This window comes from Podarcis vaucheri (genome assembly GCF_965113315.1).
Source record: "Podarcis vaucheri genome assembly, chromosome: 9".
Taxonomy (NCBI): Eukaryota; Metazoa; Chordata; class Lepidosauria; order Squamata; family Lacertidae; genus Podarcis; species Podarcis vaucheri.
Genome location: NC_138767.1, coordinates 2,850,973 through 2,863,838, shown reverse-complemented (window position 1 = coordinate 2,863,838; position 12,866 = coordinate 2,850,973). Strand labels below are relative to the sequence as shown.

Genomic DNA, 12,866 nt, shown 5'->3' with positions numbered 1-12,866 from the left:
TTCCTGGGGTGTCCCCCTAGTCTCCCCCCTTGCCCTTGCCACTGGTGCTCCTCTTTGTGAATCTTCTGATTCACTGGACAGACTCGGAGATCTCGGGTCGTCGTCGTCACTCATCCTTTCTTCTGCCTCCTCCCCCTCGCTCTCTGTTTCCTCCCTTGCCCTCGCCTCTGCTCCTGAACCCCTGACATCCATCCCCCCCTCAAAGCCCCCCCTTCCCCCCTCCCCTCCCTCCGGTGCGGGAACTGGGTGCTGCAGTGTCAAAGGGACGAATGTCGGGTACAGTTCGCTTCCCGTGGCCGGCCTCCATCCGCAGACTCCCGGTTCTTCCTCCCTGCTCTCGTCAACGACGGTCACCTCTGCTTCCATCTCCGTGCCGCCGTGCTCGAGACCCTGGTTGTCCCCGAAAAAGTCCATGTCGGTCTCTCCCTCGCTTCCTTCTGTAGGCGTAGCTCGTCCTGGACCCTCCAGCCACTTCCTGCGCCACTGCTCCTCTGGTCGATCATCCCACCAATACGAGGGTTCTGAGGCAGATCCCGAGGGTGACCCCTCCGGGGAACGGGCGTCTCGTGTCGGTTCCTCATCCGAGTCGAACCCCCGGAACGTGCTGGCTGAAAGCGTGGGCGTGAAAAGCCAGTCGTCGAAAAAGTCCGCCGGCATTGGCCTATGGGGAAAGAGGGCATGAAACTCTTCCTTGAGCAGAGGTTCATCTAGAGCGTAGCCCGGCACCCAGCTGTTGGCATTGGCCGGGGTGCCCTCCTTAGCGAGAAGGTATTCTACCCCCTCTTCCCCCCATCTGGAGTCCAAAATCTCCGTGACTTCGTTGAGGCGCACCTCCTGTGCCACTCCCCGTTGCCTGGTTCCCTCTCGGAGCGGACTCGGCGCCGTGCCGGGTTCCTGAAACCTGTGCGGTGCCTTGTAGGGAGTGAGCACCGATCTGTGGAACACCGGATGCATTCTGGAACCCTCCGGAAGCGCCAGCCTGAAAGCCACCGGGTTGACCTGCTCTTCGACTTGGTAGGGCCCCAGTTGCTTATGCCCTAGTTTCTTCTTGGCCAACGACCTGGCCGGCACTGCGTGGGCTGCTAACCAGACCCAGTCTCCCACCTGGATCTCTTCGCCAACCCTTCTGTGTTTGTCTGCCTGCACCTTGTATGCGTGTTTGGCCAGCTCCAGGTGCCGCCGCAGCTGATCGTGAACCTCTTGCAACTCCGACGCGAACGCATCTGCTGTCTGCGGCTCCCCCTCCACCAGTCTTTCCAGTCCCGGGAAGGTTCTGGGGTGCCTCCCGTTGTTGGCGAAGAACGGCGTGACCCCCGTGGACACGTGCTTCGTGTTGTTGTAGGCGAACTCGGCGAGCGGCAGGTAATCCACCCACGTCGCAGGCTGTTGATTCGCATAGCATCTCAGGTACTGCTGCATGATGGCATTGACCCGCTCCGCTTGCCCGTTGGTCTGCGGGTGTCTCGCCGACGCCAGGTTGATCTTGACGTTTAGGAAGCCCATCAGCTTCTGCCAGAAGTTCGAGATGAACTGCCGCCCGCGGTCGGACAGAATAGACCGTGGCAGACCGTGAACCTTGAACACGTGGTCTATGAACAGTTTGGCGGTTTGTTCCGCCGTGGCCACCTTCGCACACGGGATGAAATGCGCCATCTTGGAGAACAAGTCCACCACCACCAGCACGGCCGTCTTGCCCCTCGAGCTGGGCAGATCCGTGACGAAGTCCAGGGCGACTCTCTCCCATGGCTCGACCGGAGTTTGCAGCGGTTCCAACAGTCCGGCCGGCGGTCTGTGCACTGGTTTGGCCCTCTGGCAGGTGTCGCACCTCGCCACGTAGTCCGCGACCTCCCCTCTCATTCCGGGCCACCAGAAATCCCTGGCGACTAATTCCACCGTCTTCTCCTTGCCAAAGTGCCCGGCAGTGGGCGCGTCGTGCAGCTGATGCAGTACCTTGGCGCGAAGTTCGTCTCCCGGCACGTAGATGGCCCCTTTGCGGATGAGCAATCCATCTCTCAGCTGGAACCCGTTGGTCGCTGCCGTGCCCCTTCGCATCTCAGCCATCTTTGCTTGCGCGAAAGAGTCATTCTGCAACGCTTGTCGCACCGCCTCCAGGTCCACTGTCGCCGCAGCGCACGCCCACACTGTTGGCGCGAAGATGTGCATGGCGGCCGCTGGCGTGGCGTCCTCCAGATACTGTGGCTTACGGGATAGCGCGTCCGCCATGATGTTGGTGTCCCCCGGGACATACTCTATTCGGAAGTCGAAATTCGCAAAGAACTCAGCCCAACGTATCTGCCTCTGGTTCAGGAACTGTGCCGTGCGCCAGTGCTCCAGATTCTTGTGGTCCGTGCAGACCTGCACCGTGTGCTTGGCTCCAATCAGGAAGTGCCTCCATGCTTTGAACGCTGCATGAATAGCCAGCAACTCCCTGTCCCAGATGGTGTAATTCTGTTCGGACTTGCTGAGCTTCCTGGAGTAAAACGCTCCGGGCCTCCAAACCCCCTGCGGGTCCTTCTGCAGCAGGACTGCTCCGACGGCCCTGTCCGAGGCGTCTGTTTCAACTCTCATCGGCCTGCTAGGATCGACATGAAGCAGCTGTTCCTCCGAGGCGAAAAGACGCTTGAGTGCCTGAAAGGACTGCTCCGCCTGCGCTGTCCAGATGAACTTCTTTTTCTTGGAACTGAGCGTGTCTGTAATGGCTGCAGTCTGCATAGCGAAGCCTTTGATGAACTTGCGATAGAAGTTCGCGAAGCCGACAAATCGTTGGACCTCCTTCCGGTTGTGTGGGCTTTTCCAATCCAACACCGCTCGAACCTTGGCGCTGTCCATGGCGAGCCCCTTGTCAGACAACCTGTATCCCAGGAAATCCACCTCCGTCACGTCGAATTGGCACTTCTCCAGCTTGGCGTAAAGCCTATGTTGCTGGAGCCTGCTCAGCACTTCCCTGACGTGTCTGTCATGCTCCTGCTGCGATTCCGAAAAGATCAGGATGTCATCCAAGAAACAGACGCACGTCTTGTAGAGGAGCCCCGCCAACACGTGATGCATGAAAGCTTGAAAAACGTGGGAGCCATTTTGCAATCCAAAAGGCATAACTCTATATTCGTAGGTGCCCAGGGGTGTGAACATGGCTGTCTTCCACTCATCTCCTTCCCGCATGCGAATCAGGTTGTACGCCCCTCGCAGGTCCAACTTGGTGAACACGCTGCCCTTGCGTACTTTCGCGAGGAGGTCGTCGATTCGGGGCATGGGGAAGTCCGACGGCTTGGTGACACTGTTCAAAATGCGGTAGTCCACCACGAGCCTTTTCTGGGGCGTGTCTCGCTTCTTCACAAAGAATACAGGACTGCCCCCCGCTGCCTGGGACTCTCGGATGAAACCGCGTTTCAAATTATGATCAATGAACTCCTTGAGTTCCTGCAGTTCATCTTCAGACATGGAATACAGCTTCCCTTTGGGCAGCGCCGCCCCCGGCAGCAGGTCAATCTTGCAGTCATATGGTCTGTGGGGGGGTAGCTTGTCTGCCTCCTTCTCGCAGAAAACCTCCAAAAATTCTGCGTACTTGTGGGGAACCGCTTGCAGCGTGCCGAGCAGCAGCTGTGACTCCTCTTGCTCCCCTTCCTGCTGGGGCATGATGCAGTGTTCAGCACAAAAGGAAGAGCCGAAGGTCAGCTGCCTCTGGTACCAAGCCAGCGTCGGGCTGTGCTTGTCCAGCCAACTCATGCCCAATACAATAGGCGTGTCCGAGAGTTGAGTGACGTTGAAGCTGATGACTTCCCTGTGATTTCCAAGCCGCAGCACCATAGGTGGCGTCTGCTTCACCACTTGCCCCCCTAACAGCTCCCTGCCATCCACCGTGACAACCTGCAGGGGCAGCGTGGCAGGCAGCAACTGTATAGCGTGCCGGTCGACAAAGTCCTGCCCTATGAAGTCTGCATTGCTTCCCGAGTCGACGGTGATTGGCACGTCCATGGTGATTCCATTGGGTAGCTGGAGCGATGCGGTGAGCCTCACTACTGGCTTGGGCGGGAGGGGGTCCATGGGCGGTAAAATCTCTGGGGACTGCTTCACTGACACGTCTGGCTGGGCCCCAGTGCCTCCTCTTCCAGCCAGACATCGTCGTTTCCCTGCTGTGGTTCTCCTTGCTGCGTTGCTGCAGTCACCATTGCTGAGGCTGCAGTGTGCTTGTGGAGCCTCCGGGGACACTCTTTCGCCAAATGGCCTGGATCCTCGCAGATGTAACACTTCCTGTTCCCTCTAGGAGGCTTCGCTTTCACTGCTGCCGGTGCTAGGGCTCTGGCTGCTGACTGAGCCCTTGCACTCCCAACCTCCATCGGTTCCACCCCTCCCCCTGTTGGGGGCGTGGATTGCGCACGCGCTGCTTCTCTGGGAAGGAAGGAGGAGCCCCTGGCTGGTTCGCGCCCGCTGCGCCCTTCGTCCCTGCTCCACGGACGTTCTTCCAGCCGCACTCCCACCGCCAGCGCCCTCTGAACGATCTCCTGCGTGGTCCGGGGTCTCTCCCCCCTCGCAATCTCATCTTTCACCGAGCTGTTCAAGCCCTCCCAAAAAAGGTCTCTGACGGGAGCCGAATCTCTGTCCCATTCCAGGGCACTGACCAAAGCGAAAAAGCGGGCATGATATTGCCGTACGCTGGCCCTCCCTTGTCTTAGTCCGTGCACCTCCCTTCGGGCAAGATCCACGTCAATGCTTGATAAAAAACAGCCATCCATCGCTTTAATAAAGGCGTCCGCATTTTGGAGCGCAGGATCCTTATCCCTCCACAAATTGCGCAGCCATGCTTTAGCGTCTCCATGCAAATGGGACATGATGAACCCCACTTTCTCTTGTTCATCTCTAAAGTCTTTGTGCAGTAGTTGTAGTGCACACATTACGTCTGCTCTAAAATTGGGGTACTGTTGCAAATTCCCATCGAAGTGCGAGACCAGACTGCCTGTGCGTCTCCCCAACCCAATCCCCTCTGATTTGGGTGTCTGTTGCCCCTGCTTCGTAAGCACGTCCAACCTGACCTGGAGATCCCTGTAGGCGGCCGCTGCGTCCTCCTCTCTCTTCCTGGACGCCACCGCCTCGGCAGTCAGTCGTGAAACCGCGTCTCTGAGTTCCGTTATTTGCTGTTCGGCCGTCATATTGTCTACCGTTCGTGAGCTTTCTTGTAGGCACCCGCTTTCCCTCCTCTCCGCGAGGTCGTGGATGTCCACAATTTGAAGAGAAGGAGCTTACTGTCAGGGTTACTTCCAGATCCTAGCTCACAGAGGATCACGCTAGCCAGCGGTTGTTGATTAAAAGTCTTTATTGAGTTACAGTCTCCATTCTTGAGCTGCTGCGTGCAACCCTACGCCTTATGCTTAGGTCGGCGAAGCTCCGTCTGAGTCTCCGCCCCTTGCGCACCAACTTAATATCCTAGCCCTGCTCCACCTTTTCCGCCTGACAGTTCTCCTCTGGGTCCCTCTGCCCCCCTGGGTCTCTCCCTTCCGGGATTCTTCTGACGCTGACCCCCCTGACTCCCCTGTCTCCTTGCGCCGGGCTTTAGGACCTGGCTCTCTTTCCGGGCTGCCTACTGCGCCACCTTCCTGTGCATTTGAACTTGGCGCGCGCGCCCAACCTTCCACTTTCCGTCTAACCGTCACTTCGCTCCCCGATGAAGGTGTGGCCACTCCTGACTCGTGCCCTCCCTCCTGTTGTGAGCTGCCAGCGCTAGTTCCCAGGCGCTCTTCCTCTTCCCTACTCTCTGGCGGTGACGTAGGTCCCGATCTCCAACTGCTCCCCTCAGAGTCCCCTCTGGCTCTTTCTTCCTGGGGTGTCCCCCTAGTCTCCCCCCTTGCCCTTGCCACTGGTGCTCCTCTTTGTGAATCTTCTGATTCACTGGACAGACTCGGAGATCTCGGGTCGTCGTCGTCACTCATCCTTTCTTCTGCCTCCTCCCCCTCGCTCTCTGTTTCCTCCCTTGCCCTCGCCTCTGCTCCTGAACCCCTGACACATACGCTGCAGGTTACTGAAGTTTTATTCCCTCCGCAGTCTTTCCCAATTTAGAATTCTCCATTATTTGAAGGTAGCGTTCTTTCCCAAGCCTTGTGCTTAAAATCCTGAGGACTGGGGGTGGTTTGCTCTTCGGCAAAAAGTGAATAATAAACATTTTCTTTTCATTGCAGGCCTCAGGAGACAGCATGGCCAGGCAACAAGAAGTGCAGAAATAGTATTTCTCAAGCTCGTCCCTGTGTGTGTTTGCAAATGAATTATGACCTGTTCTCTCCACTGCAATAAACTTGACTCCAGTTAAATTACAGAACCCAAAACTTTGCGACTCGTCTGCCACACACCTCTTAACCTGTCGTGAAATAAAATCGTGCCAAGTGGCCAGGGGGGAAAAATACCAACCATAGGACAGAGAGATCCGAAGGCTTTGCAGGATGGGATTTGTGATTTTAGAAGGTGGACGGAGGAAAGGGCCTCTCTTTAGTCACATGAAGGAAGGTCCCATGTGCGAGGTTTGAAGACCGAGTGCGCTGGCTTAGCATAACAGTGATTCACAATTCCGGGAAGACTTGGCACAGAGTCCGGAAGCCTGAAATCTAAAGCTGAGCAGGAAGGGCCTGCCCTCCTAACTTCTGCAAAAGTCAGCCAAATTCACATTGCAGGGCCACGTGAGAGGGTTTCCCTCAGCCTCACACGTGGCTCTCTGCCCTCCAAAAAGAGCCATTATTTAAACCCAAACTTCCCTCCGCTGCAAAGCAACAAATGTACGACCATGGTTGTCGCTGGGGTTGCTGGTTTTTGTATACTTCTTGTTGGTGTTTTGTGCATATGTATATACAGTGGTACCTCAGGTTAAGTAATTAATTCGTTCCGGAGGTCCGTTCTTAACCTGAAACTGTTCTTAACCTGAAGCACCAATTTAGCTAATGGGGCCTCCTGCTGTCGCTGTGCCACCGGAGCACGATTTCTGTTCTCATCCTGAAGCAAAGTTCTTAACCCAAGGGGTACTATTTCCGGGTTAGCAGAGTCTGTAACCTGAAGCGTATGTAACCTGAAGCGTATGTAACCCGAGGTACAACTGTATATAGACACACAGATCGCAAACACACACATTTGTTATTTCTTAAAATGTATACACCACTTGATTGTCAAAAGGAAACAAACCTCAAAGCTGTTTACTGCAATGCAGTTATTTGTTAAAAAAAACCCAATCCAAAACGATCAAAAAGATTAAAAACCAGCCATAAACTAAGACACACACCAGCATTCTAGCCAACTGGGTTGGCTTGCCCAGTGCTATTTTCCTAGAAAAAGAGGTGCCAGAGCTCACCATGACCTGCTGCCCTCGTAGAATGGCCAGGGCACCGACCTGAGAGGTGCTGGAGCTGAGCTCCGGCAGGAAAAAAAAAGCCCTGGGTTTGTGTAAACAAAAATGTTTTCAAGGGTGTGGGGAAGGAGCCTGCCTGCTCTCAAGTGGCAAGGAGTTCCAAAGTGTAGGCACTGCTACACCCAACGGTCAAGTTCTTACCAACGTCGAACGGGTATTATGTGGCACCTGTAACAGTTCCAGTTCTGATGATCAAAGCAGCCAAGAGGTCGTATCTGGGGTAAGGCGATCTCACAGGTAAACTGGTCCCAAGTTGCTAAAGGCTTGTGTACTAACAGTGTAGAATCATACAGTTGGAAGGGACCCTGAGGGCCATCTAGTCCAACCCCCTGCAATGCAGGAATACGCAGCTGTCCCATATGGGGATTGAACCTGCAACCTTGGTGTTATCAACGCCATGTGCTATCCCACTGAGCTATCCAGGCTTGTTGTTATGTTTATGCCTTGTCTTTTGCCCTAACAGGGACTCAAGGCGGCTTACGGATAAAATAATAACAGCTAAAAACAATTACACATGAATAGAATTAAAACTATGATTTTACACCATGAACCCTAAGTACCCCCAGAATCACACTGCTATTATCTCCTTCTTCTTTAGGGTGGGGACCAAATGCCTTAACTATGGCATGAGAATCTGTTCAAAAGGTCCAGCTCCTCCCATCACAGATTCTCTCCAATGCGAACAGGCAGAAGGTCTTATACCTGCAGGCAGAGCTGAGAAAGCGTCCCTGATTCCAGAGCTGCTGCCAGCCTGTGTAGACAAGGCAGCGAGGTGGACCAATAGCATCACTCTGTATAAAGCAGCTGCCTAGGTATATCTCACCTGTTGCCTTCCGGTGAAAGCACAGGTTGTCTAGCTACATTTCTCTGCACCATGTCTGATCTCTAAAGCCCTATTGAATCACACACCCACATAATAATAATAATAATAATAATAATAATAAAAATAATAATAATAATAATTTATTATTGATACCCCGCCCATCTGGCTGGGTTTCCCCAGCCACTCTGGGTGGCTTCCAACAAAATAATAAAAATACAATAAAGCATCAGACATTAAAAACTTCCCTAAACAAGGCTGCCTTCAGATGTCTTCTCAAAGTCAGATAGTTGTTTATTTCCTTGACATCTGGTGGGACGGCGTTCCACAGGGCGGGCACCACCACCGAGAAGGCCCTCTGCCTGGTTCCCTGTAACTTTACTTCTCGCAGGGAGGGAACCGCCAGAAGGCCCTCGGAGGTGGACCTCAGTGTCTGGGCAGAATGATGGGGGTGGAGACGCTCCTTCAGGTATACTGGGCCGAGGCTATTTAGGGCTTTAAAGGACAGCACCAACACTTTGAATTGTGCTCGGAAACGTACTGGGAGCCAATGTAGGTCTTTTAGGACTGGTGTTATGTGGTCTCGGTGGTCACTCCCAGTCACCAGTCTAGCTGCCTCATTCTAGTTGTAGTTTCCGGGTCACCTTCAAAGGTAGCCCCACATAGAGCGCATTGCAGTAGTCCAAGCGGGAGATAACCAGAGCATGCACCACTCTGGCGAGACAGCGGGCAGGGAGGGTCTCATCCTGCATACCAGATGGAGCTGGTAGACAGTTGCCCTGGACACAGAATTGACCTGCGCCTCCATGGAGAGCTGTGAGTCCAGAATGACTCCCAGGTCTTACAGGGGCACAGCTACCCCATTCAGACCAGGGAGTGCTCCACACCTGCCCGCCCCCTGTCCCCCCAAAACAGTCCTTTTGTCGGGATTCAACCTCCATCTGTTAGCTGCCATTCACCTAGGTTCCAAAGTGTACCTTTAAAAATGCACACCCAGAGTCACACAGGCATTGTATGCCTTCGCCTCCCCAGGAAGAAACCTGACTTCCATTTCCAAATCAAACCATTTCAGGTGTGGGGCGGGAAACAATAGTTTCTTTGCACGTGATGTGCAAACGTCTGCTGAGACAGGCTCATATACCTAACCATTTGGCTTGGGCAGGGCATAGACCACACAGGCATCTGACTCCAAACCAGCAGGGGCAAAGTCAGTGGTGGGGCCTCCATTTAAGCCCAGAAGGCCCCACACCCTTCTCTGTTGGTAGCTCTAGACACGCCTTGCATTCCAGGCATAGTCCTCCCTTTCATGAATGGAAAAGCATCTCTTGTGTTAAAATGCAAACAGTCTGAGAAGCAGCTGTGTTACTCATTCAGAGGTTGCACAAGTTGGCAGCTTGTCACCTGGGGCGCCCTCCAAGTGTTTTGCCCTTCTGCAACTCCCGCCAGGAGGGCGCCAGCTTGGGAGACGGTCAGATCGCACATGCCACTGTTTGCGCATTTATTTTCTTTGCAAATGGAGCAGGTTCGCAAAGACCCAACAAAATTTAAGCCAGACAAAAGCGGTGAGTGAAACCCCTTGCGCAAGGCTTCCTCGATTTAGGTGCAGGGACCAATCTAACATTTTTAAGAAGAAGAAGCCTGGCAGGATCCTGCCCCTTGCACCAGGTGTGTCAAAAAGGAGTGTCAGCTTTCAAAACCAGAGCCGGAGCCCAAGACATTTGGTGGCCTGAGGCAGAGAAGCAATCAGCATCTCCACCCTCCAGCAGTCAAGGTCCCCAAGGCCACTCAGGTTATTTTGGTGCCTGAGGCCAAGCAAAAAAAGGAAGAATACAGCAGCAGTACATTAAATAAAAAAGGGGTGCGGGTGGCGCTGTGGGTTAAACCATAGAGCCTAGGGCTTGCTGATCAGAAGGTCAGCGGTTCGAATCCCCGCAACGGGGTGAGCTCCCGTTTGCTCAGTCCCTGCTCCTGCCCACCTAGCAGTTCGAAAGCACGTCAAAGTGCAAGTAGATAAATAGGTACCGCTCTGGCAGGAAGGTAAACGGCGTTTCCGTGCACTGCTCTGGTTCCCCAGAAGTGGCTTAGTCATGCTGGCCACATGACCCGGAAGCTGTACGCCGGGTCCCTCGGCCAATAAAGTGAGATGAGCGCCACAACCCGAGGAGCGCCACAACCCGAGTCGGCCACGACTGGACCTAATGGTCAGGGGTCCCTTTACCTTACATTAAATAATGAGCAATTTGCTTTCTCCTGATACCCCAAGTCAGCTACTTCATTCCATCTAATGGCAGAGCCAGGGCAGGAGACTTTTCTCAGTCTGAGGACCAGTTTCCTTCTGGAGAACTTTCCAGGGGCCTCATGCAGCAGTTTTGGGGGCCATCTGTTAAGTGATTCTCCAGCTGTGGTTCCTGCATTGCTGGGGGGTTCGACTAGATGTCCTTTGGGGGTCCCTTCCAAATGCGCTGTTCTACGGTTCACGCGAGAGAGGAGCAATGGATACAGCCCTTAACTTTCTACAGCGAGGCCTTATTCCAGACAGACGGAAGCTACGAGGTTTACAGCTGGGCAAGCAATTTCATTCTGACCGGCTTTGGGGAAGGCTGTGCTAGCTGGAGCTGTGAGAGAGAGGAGTTCCACAGCCTTGCCAGCGTTTATTTTAAACTTTCAACATTGACGTGACCAAGGCTCCCTTCCAAGGCATGTGTTGGGACAGCTTCCCAACTTTTGAAGAGCTCACATCAGATTTCCCCCCAGATGCTGCCAGCGAATCGCGCAAGCGAAGGGTTTGGCTTTTTGAACTGATGATCTGGATAAAGCAGCACGTGGTTCTGCTCTGGGTGGGTAGAGGCATTTCGCTTCCCAAAAAACGTGAGCCACGTGAACTTCTGCCCGATTTGGCAGCCGTCAATTGTAGGTTAGGGAAGCGCCTGCCAAGGAGGCCAGCAGTGGCAACGTGACACAAAGAAGCCGTTTAATTCCTGGTTTTAAAGTTTAAAAAGTTAACAGAGAACTGCCAGTTGGGATCTGCTGTGAATGCAGTTTATTTTGAAGGCTGTTTGGAAAACAACAGCGCCTTTTCTAACCACCACGAATTCAGTGGGGCTTGTTTATTGATTGCCTTCATAGCTCACCCCCCCCCCCCAAAGCTATGGGTATTGTCTCCCACAAAAACCCTGTGTGGAAGGAGCAGCCGAGAGGCAGTGGATCGGCCTGAGATCACTCAGTGAGCTTCATGGGCGAGTGGGGATTCGAACCCTGGTCTCCCAGGACCTAGTGCTACACTCTAACCACTGCACCACACTGCCTTCGGACAGGATATCTTCTGCAAGCTATTCTTCTGTATTTTGATTGAATAAAGTCTCCAGCTAAGCCAAGCTTGCATTTCAGGTGGTTTACGGCTTGCTAGCCTGTGCATTTAATATGGGAGAAAGCTCCACTGGGCTTGATTGGATTTACCTCCAAGTAAACGTGCACAAGATCCAACCTCTCCATTCTGAAGGAAATCAGCCCTGAGTGCTCACTGGAAGGACAGATCCTGAAACTGAGGCTCCAAGACTTTGGCCACCTCATGAGAAGAGAAGACTCCCTGGAAAAGACCCTGATTTTGGGAAAGATGGAGGGCACAAGGAGAAGGGGACGACAGAGGACAAGATGGTGGGACAGTGTTCTCGAAGCTTCCAGCATGAGGGAGGCAGTGGAAGACAGGAGGGCCTGGCATACTGTGGTCCAGGGGGTCACGAAGAGTCGGACATGACTAAACGACTAAACAACAAAACATGCACAGGATTTGCTCTTAAACCTATATTCCCACGTTTATAGATTCAACCAAGGCAAAACGTATTACTACTATATTGTAGTATTCCTATAGGAGCCACCTCCTCCAAGCTGAATTGAACCTGGCAACCCTCATTCATGTCTCCGAGGTCTCAGAACTGGACTAAAGAAATGTTATTTGCAGAGTGCTGCCTTAGAAGATTCAAATCCCATTGATACCACGGTTGTGGTACCTAGTCCTCATGAAAGTTTTTATCATTTCTAGGAGGAAAGCTAGGATCCCACCTGCACACACTGTTGTGTGTGTGTGTGTGTTTCTACAGCTTTGAGGGGTAGCCCCACACAGTCATCCTATCCCTGCCAGGTATTTTTTGTGGGGGTGGCATATGAATTGAATGTGGCAGTAGCAAAAGTAGATAAGAGGGCACAGTAAGGCCAAATGCCTTGGGAGATGTGGAGGGCTAACAGGCCAGGCAGGAGACTGTCCTACATAAACCTACATGGTCTACTCTAAGCAATGTGGGCAGTGGAAACAGCCCTTGAGTGTGTTAAGAAACCAGGACGGCAAATAAACCCGACGCCACGGCGAAATACCAAAAGAACTGCAATTTCTGGGTAGAGCAGACTTTTGGGACAGATGGTGCAAAAGTTAAAAATAAATTGACAGCCCTTCTTTTCCTAGAAAAGTGTTTAGGGGTACTCTCATTTTCCTATTCATATTGAAATACTGCCCCCCAATAAATGTTTAGGGGTATGCGTACCCCTACTTCCCCCCCCCAAAGAAAGAAAGCACTAGTCCTGTGGACAAATCACCAACCCCAGTCAAGTTGCATTCACACAATAGAGGGGGAAATCTGTGTTTCCTGCATTGCAGGGGGCTGGACTAGATGGCCT

At 53.2% G+C, this 12,866-nt stretch overlaps 1 protein-coding gene across 1 annotated transcript in view; it reads left to right on the top strand.

Annotated features, from left to right (window-relative positions):
* The window catches only part of LOC309540087 (C-type lectin domain family 4 member F-like), a gene marked incomplete at its 3' end in the record, with an annotated part of 160,155 nt that overhangs the window by 29,431 nt on the left and 117,858 nt on the right, over nucleotides 1–12,866 (top strand). The gene's annotated exons all lie outside the window — the stretch shown is intronic.